The sequence below is a fragment of the Triticum urartu genome, chromosome 1A (genome assembly GCF_056163025.1).
Source record: "Triticum urartu cultivar PI428250 chromosome 1A, HENAU_Tu73, whole genome shotgun sequence".
NCBI classification, from domain to species: domain Eukaryota; kingdom Viridiplantae; phylum Streptophyta; class Magnoliopsida; order Poales; family Poaceae; genus Triticum; species Triticum urartu.
In genome coordinates, this window is record NC_141873.1 from 444,258,750 (window position 1) to 444,266,818 (window position 8,069).

The 8,069-nt window shown below is 52.0% G+C and overlaps 1 pseudogene; it reads right to left on the bottom strand.

Annotated features, from left to right (window-relative positions):
• Window positions 1–6,002: 6,002 nt before the first annotated feature.
• On the bottom strand, window positions 6,003–7,600 carry LOC147991626 (uncharacterized; annotated as a pseudogene).
• Between the last annotated feature and the right edge of the window lie 469 nt (window positions 7,601–8,069).

Below are 8,069 nucleotides of genomic sequence, written 5' to 3' on the forward strand. Positions count from 1 at the left end.
GTTTAAACCCACACGTGGTATTCGTCAGGGAGATCCCATCTCTCCATACCTTTTCTTGTTGGCAGCAGAGGGCCTTTCGTGCCTTTTAAATTCTCAGAATCAGTCATCCCAACTCGGTGGCATTAAGGTGGTATCATCGGCTCCGCCGGTGAACCATCCTTTATTCGCGGATGACAGCCTGCTGTTTTTCAGGGCAAGCGTTGATGGAGCAGAGGATGTGTCACACCTTTTGGATACTTATTGTATGGCTTCGGGACAGAGAATAAACAGAGAAAAATCCTCAATATTCATTAGCAAGGGGTGCCCACAAATTGTGAGAGATGCTGTGAAGGGCTGTTTGCAAGTTCCTAATGAATCTTTAAGTGATAAATATTTGGGAATGCCTACCGATGTGGGACACTCAAAGAAGGGAACTTTTAAGCACCTCACTGACCGGGTCTGGGACAAGGTGAAAGGATGGATGGGCAAATGTTTGTCTGTCGGTGGCAAGGAAGTTCTTATAAAATGAGTAGCTCAAGCGATCCTAGTTTACTCTATGTCTTGCTTTAAGCTACTCCGAGGTTTATGTGATCATATCAACTCCCTCATTAGAAAGTTTTGGTGGGGCTGCAAACAAGGTAAAAGGAAACCTGCCTGGGTATCCTGGGAAATTATGACAGGGCCAAAGTACCTTGGAGGCCTTGGTTTCAGAGATCTAGAGCTTTTTAACCTTGCACTTCTAGCACGTCAGGCGTGGCGGATTCTATAAGAACCGTTCTCTTTGAGTGCCCGTATCTTAAAGGCATCCTACTTTCCGGATACTTCGTTCCTTCATGCGGAGCTGGGCACTCGCCCATCTCAGATTTGGCGGGCGATTTTGGAAGGGAGAGATATTATGAAACAAGGAATCATAAGGCGCATCGGCAATGGCCAAACGACTCATATCTGGGATGACAATTGGATACCTAAGGAAGCGTCACTACGACCCATAGTCTCACGAGTTATTGACCCACCAACTTTGGTGTCTGAGCTCTTGCTCCCAGCGATGGCGACATGGAATGAACCTCTGATCCGAGCTACTTTCCTACCGATCGATGCTGAATCTATTCTGAAGCTTCCAGTGTGCACAAGGAATGTCAACGACTTCTGGGCTTGGCACCCAGATAGTAAAGGACGTTTCACTGTCAGTTCAGCATATAAGTTTCTGATAACAACAAAAATCCAGTGTGAGAACTGGCTGGAAGTACGGGGTGGCTCCTCTAGTGGGGAACGGGAAGAGAAATCCTGGACATCACTCTGGAATCTGAAGATCCCCTATAAGGTCAAAGTGTTTGTTTGGAGGCTGGCACGTCATTCTCTGCCGACCACGGATGTCCTTAAGCGCTATAATATGTTAACTCGAGATGCTTGCCCGCTCTGTGGCTGCGAGGATTCATGGCGCCATGCCTTAATTTCTTGCACTATGGAGAGATGCACCTGGGCGCTCACTGACGAGTCACTTGTCGAGAGCATGGCTGAGATCACAGAAGCTAGCACAAGGAGTTGGTTATTTGAGATGCATGATAGGCTGGACCAAAAGAGTTTCGCTCGGATGGTGGTAACACTCTGGTCCATATGGTATGCTAGGAGGAAAGCTATACATGAAGCCATTTTCCAGAGCCCACACCACATCTTTTCTTTTGTCAACTCTTATCTCAATGAGCTGGAGCAGCTACCGCTGATGGTGACTGGAGGTTCGCCGGTAGTGCCGACCACGCCTGCTCAAAAGACTTGGCTACCACCCCCGGGCAACTCGATGAAGATCAATGTTGACGGGGCTGTGGAACGACACAAGCGAGGTGGAGCAGTGGCAGCACTTTCCGAGAGCATACTGGGGCGTACTTGGGATCGTCAGCCATGGTGTACCAGGGTGTCACTGATCCTGTGATGCTAGAAACTTTTGCATGCAGGGAAGGCCTGGCCTTAGCTGATGATCTGAACATTCAAACCTTGCTGCTGGTGTCGGACTGCAAGGATGTCGTAAATGATATTAATTCTGGCACGGGAGGACACCACTCGGCGATTATCCATGAGATACAAGAGTGTAGAGACAATTTCTTTTTATGTAATTTTGTGCACGAGTCTAGGAATCATAACTTTGAGGCTCATAACCTCGCCAAAATGGCTTGTAAGCTAGATTTAGGACAACATGTTTGGCTGGGCAGTCCCCATGACCCAAGTCGTGTACCTATGAACATCAATATTCAATAAAGTGGCGAGGTTCCCTAAAAAACCCTATATTTACGTCAGAAGTGCGCTCCATAGCAGGCAATCGTGATTCAGCGACGGGCTCCTGATTATTGTCAGACGAGGGGAGGATCTGAAGAAGGCAATGGCGGCGCTCCGATACGCGGCGAGGACGCTATTTGGCCGCGCACTCAGGCAAACGCGGCCGGCGGCCGGCTCACCGGCCCTACAGCAGGCGCAAAGCCGGCTCTTGCCAAGGTTCATCCACACCGAGGTATGACAACCAAAAATCACACCTTCTATCCGTTTCCAGTTAGGTTTTGTATCTCATCTGACTATCCTGCAGGCGCTATTTCCGGGGATTAAAAATACACAATGGATTTCTTGACTTTGGCTTGGTTTCAGCACTTGCATATATGGTCATAAGTAGTCACTATGACAAGGAGTCTGATTCGTAACTAGAAATGCCCATGATGGAGAAGGAAGATCAGTGAAGAGAGTCACATTCGAAACTAGAAAGGGCCATGGTGGAGAAGGAAGATCAGTGAAGGGAGTCACATTCGAAACTAGAAAGGGCCACGGTGGAGAAGGAAGATCAATGAAGATAGCCAGATATGGCGGATAACATAACAAAAGACGGCACACTATCACAATGGCTTGAACCCTTGAACCCTTTGTAGAACTTTGTGGCTTTTCTCTGTTCGGCACCCTTTGTGAGTTTGTTCCGGTACCAAGTAAAAATGGATGTTATCTCAGTCGTGGTGTCTCCTTGTTGTATGTTTGTTCACGAATGCAGAACTAACTTTTTTTTCTCGAGGGAAAGACCATCATGGCTAGCTTTATTAAACTCAAATCACAGCTACATCGGGTGAATCAAACCAAACCTAAGGCTGGTTTTTACGACCCCAGCTAGCTAGCACATGCGCTACTCACTGTTGTCCTCAAAGGCACGGTCGAAGCCCTTGACCGTCAGTGCTTGGTCGTCCTCGAATGGGGGCAACGTGGGGGGCAGCTACACCTAGAAGTGTTAGAGCATCTCCAGCCGTTCGCCCCTCGAGGACGCATAAAAATTGCCCCTTGGGGGCGAGCCGTCAATACAATCGGCGCTAGGGGCGGTTTTGCGCCCAGTCGTCGCCCCCAGGCGTCGATATTGGCTCACTTTTCAGCCCTATTTCGGCGAATAAAGGGTCCATATGGACGACAATAGGCCCATATTCGGCGTGGTTCGCCATTGTTCGGCGTTCAATTATCCACATAATTTTTTTATCACATATTTCATCACAGAAATATCAAATACTTCAACAAAATAGTACAACAACAAATAGTTCAATACAAATTATATAGTTCAACAAATAAAACTCATATTTCATCACACGTCGTGCCCGGCGTCGCCTTTGAGCCTCCATAGGTGCTCTATCAGATCTTGCTGCAGTTGATGATGCACATGTGGGTCTCGAATCTCCTGACACATACTGAGATAGGCAGTCCAGGTTGCCGGTAGCTGGTGATCAACTTCAGCTAGAGGACCCTGCCTGTAGTATGGTTCAATGTCAAACACTGGGTCTTCTTGCTCGCTCTCGATGATCATGTTGTGCAAGATGACACAACAAGTCATAATCTCCCACATTTGATCTTTCGACCAGGTCTGAGCGGGGTACCGGACAACAGCAAATCGAGATTGGAGCACACCAAATGCCCGCTCGACATCCTTCCTGCAAGCCTCCTGAACCTTCGCAAACCAGGTGTTCTTGCCTCCTGGCACAGGGTTTGAGACCGCCTTCACAAATGTCGACCATCTCGGATAGATGCCATCAGCTAGATAGTACCCCTTGTTGTAGTGCCGCTCATTGATCTCGAAGTTCACCGGAGGAGAATGACCTTCAACAAGCTTGACAAAGACAGGAGAGCACTGCAGCACGTTGATGTCATTGTGAGTTCCTGGCATACCAAAGAAGGAGTGCCAAATCCAGAGGTCCTGTGTGGCCACCGCCTAAGTACCACACTGCAACTGCCTTTGGCGCCTTTGTACATCCCCTACCAAGCAAATGTGCAATTCTTCCATTTCCAATGCATGCAGTCGATGCTTCCAAGCATCCCAAGAAATCCTCTTGCTGCATTCTGTGCTAGGATCCGAGCAGTGTCTTCCGCATTGGGTGTTCTCAAGTATTGCGGTCCAAACACTGTCACCACTGCCCGACAGAACTTGTAGAAACACTCCATGCTGGTGGACTCGGCCATGCGCCCATAGTCGTCCAGTGAATCACCGGGAGCTCCGTATGCAAGCATCCTCATCGCTGTCGTGCACTTCTGGATCGAGGCGAATCCAAGTTTGCCGATGCAATCCATCTTGCACTTGAAGTAGTTGTCGAACTCCCGGATGGAATTCACAATCCTGAGGAAGAGCTTTCGGCTCATCCGATAACGTGGCCGAAATGTTTTATCGCCGTGAAGTGGAGCATCGGCGAAGTAGTCGGAGTAGAGCATGAAGTAGCCTTCGAGACGATGCCGGTTTTTTGCTTTCACCCGCCCCGGCGCCGAGTCACCTCACCGCGGATTTTCATTACTCGCCAGCAGCTGGGCGAGGGCGGCGAGCACCATCAGATGCTCTTCTTCCTGGACGTCGGCCTCGGCTTCCTCCTCCAGCAGCGCGGCAAGCGTTTCCTCGTCATCCGAGTCCATCGCCGAGCCAGGCAAATCGCCGAACACCTTGCGCCTGGTGGGCGTGCACCCGCCGAACTGCCCCTCCGCGGCCGGAAACGCCCAACTGTTGTTGGAGGGGCTGCCGCGGCGAACCTCTACTATTTGTCTGGCGGGGAATGGCTATCTAGCGGTGAAGGGCGGCGGGCGGCCCCGGGATATAGCTAGTGGCGGCCGAGGGCGCGGGGGGTGGAAGGCGGGTCGGGGAAGAAAATCTTGACTTTTCGCTTGACGGTGTGGGCCAGCCACGCTTTTCCCTTGCGCCGGAGCCCCCGATCGCTCCCAGTGTGCCGGGTTCGGCCTGCGGCCGCCAGGCGGAAAAAATGGCCGAACCGGCGCTTTCGTCGTCCTGGGGACGCGACTGGGGCGTTTTTTTGGTGTCGGCGCCGAAAAAGTGGCCTGAGGGGGCCTGTTGGGGGCGCGGCTGGATATACTCTTAGATGATGCATCAGAACACAGGAAAGTCAATTAGCATGGCAAAAACATATAGATGGACTGCTTAATAGAAAAACTGAAAATGGCAAACATGGTAATAAATATGATCGGACCAATTGCACATACCAGGATAGATGCAGGCATATCTAAAGCACGATATGACGGCTAGAACATCGTATTTGAAATAGTAGCAATAGTAAGTGTTAAGCAACTGTTTAACGACACAGAGAACTTGAGTGCCAGAGCAACCAATGTTGTAGTATATCACAAGAGGGCTATAATATTTGATTTGATAATGGTATGTGAAAAGGAAACTTTGTATGACCAGCTATTATAATAGAGAGAATACATATGCCACATCTTACAACACCAAGTCTGTTATGCAAACAAATATATATTTTACAACTGAGTAAAAGAATGAGTCAAGCCGAACCTGAAAGGCACACAGAGACAAGCTGCGAAGCAGAAGTACAGAGCTTGTGAATGTATAATGCATACAAATAGGATGCGGTACTTCGCACCAGAAAAAACCACAATCAACAAACACAATATTCGAGTGTTATAACTAATTAGAGATTACAAATTCCACCGAATTACATATATAGATTACAAAGAAGCATGTGCATCACTAGACGGTTTCAGGGAAGGCACAAACATGAGAAGACTCAGCCTAAAACTAGTCGAACTTGGGCAGCTGAGGGAGAAACCCCATCCATGACGTGCTTCAGTGCGTTGTTCTTCTCCTCGTCGGTCCACAAATGTTGATGTGTCACCAACTCCCAGTCCCAGCGCCCCTTGTTCCGAGCATGCCCGTTCCTGAACATTGTGACATGGCGCAACACCGTGCATGCTCCCATGAGAAACCTGACGAAGTAGGTCTGCCTCTTTGTTCCCTCATAACCAACCATCACAAACTCCTCCAAGTGATGATGGTGCCGAAGCATGGTGGGTCGCCAGGGTATCTCATCACCGGGCTTCTCTTCTACGCAAGTTGCGATGTGGATGTGGAGCGTCTCCAGGGAAGGCGCCGTCTCGAGGAGGAGCCGGGGCCACGAGACATCCCAGGATGAAGGCACATCGGCGACCAGCAGCCTCCTCAGGTTCGGCAACAACGGCGGCGATGGGGGGCTCGACGGCACGATCCATCTGTCAGGCCCAGTGAGCCTGAGAATCAGGCTGGTTATGCCCGGCATGCATCCAAGAAACGTTTCAGGCTCTATCTCGAGGTGCTGCGATAGAGCTTGGCGAAACCTTTGCAGTGTCATCCCGAGGCACAAGGTGAGGTTATATTTCCTGAGACAGGGAAACGAGGTGGACTCCTCCAAGTGCACTATGGTTCCCTCGGAGGCAAGGTTCTCGAGGCTAGGAAGAGCCCTCAGGCGTATCCGTCTGAACCTGCACCTGTCCACAACGAGCTCCCTGATCTTCGACATGGGGGCGTCCACGACCACGCCGCTGCTCCCGCTGCACCTGCAGGAGATGAGGTGCAGCACCTGCAGCTGCAGGCACGAGGTGAAGACGCCCTCGTAGGTTGCCTCGGGCGTCGAATCCGGTATGTCTTGCAGGACGAGCGTGGTGAGCGCGCCGTACTCGTGCAGCGGCGGGAGCACGCAGCCTCCAAGCTTGAGGCTTTGCAGGCGTGCCGCGCTGGGCTCCTTGCACAGGCCATGGCTGCCAAAGCTGTGGACTGCTCCTGGTTGATTGTAGATTGGCTTGGCAACAGCTTCGAGGTCGTCCACCCCCCAAGCGTCGATGGCCTCCGCGATGAGCTGATTCAGGCAGCCGGTGTTGTGGGTGACGAAGAAGTCCACCCTGAGCCTGGGTGACCCTCCTCCGGCGAGCCACGGTGCCCAAGAAGCTCTCGACGGACCTGGTCAGGGCGCGCATGGCCCGGTGCTCGTACCTTGTGATGTTGGGCATGAGCTCCCGTGTCATGGCGTGCCTTTCGTACTGGAAAAAAAATAGCTCCCCCAATGTCGCGGCAGAGCTGGACCCATCGGTGGTAGCGCGGCGGGAGCATGCCCTGGACGCTGAAGCTGAGGACTGGGAGCTCGCGGTTGAGGCGGGCCCAGCGCCTGGAGAGGGCCGCGGTGCCGAGCGCCGTCCGGATGTCGAGGCGGCGCAGGACCGAAAGGAGGAGGTCGTCGGGGAGGGCGCTGATCCGGTCGTCGCGGCGGGACGCCCGCGGCCGGCGGCGGCGAAGGCATCGACCCATCGCGGTCCGGGCCCTGGCCATGAGTGAGCTACCTCCACCCGCGCGACGAATCGTGTAGCGAGTAGATGTTGCCGACTCACGGCCGCGGTTGCGATTAAATAGAGCCGTCGGCATCCACACTGAACCTCTCCGATTCTTGAACTGAAACGGAGAAAAATGTGTGGGTCACCGCCCCGGAACCGATCTGGAATCGGAGTCGACTCAGTACTCCGAAAGATGCGAGGACAGCCGTAGAGGAGAAAGGGTGGAATTCGGGGAAGAGCGCCGCCGGCAAAAAAAGATTTAGGGATAGAGCGCCGCCGGCGAGACAGAGAGTGTGCGCTGTGTAGGACCAACTTGTTTTCAAATAGTCCATAAAAAAAAAACTCGTTTTTCAAATAGTACTAGAATAAATCACGTTAGCAGTATAGCTGGCAAATGGGCCGGTTTTTTCGGGCCGGCCCGTGAGCACGCCGGCACGGCCCGCCTTGGGCCAGGCACGGCACGGGCTAAACGGGCCGGGCCCGGCACGCGGCAC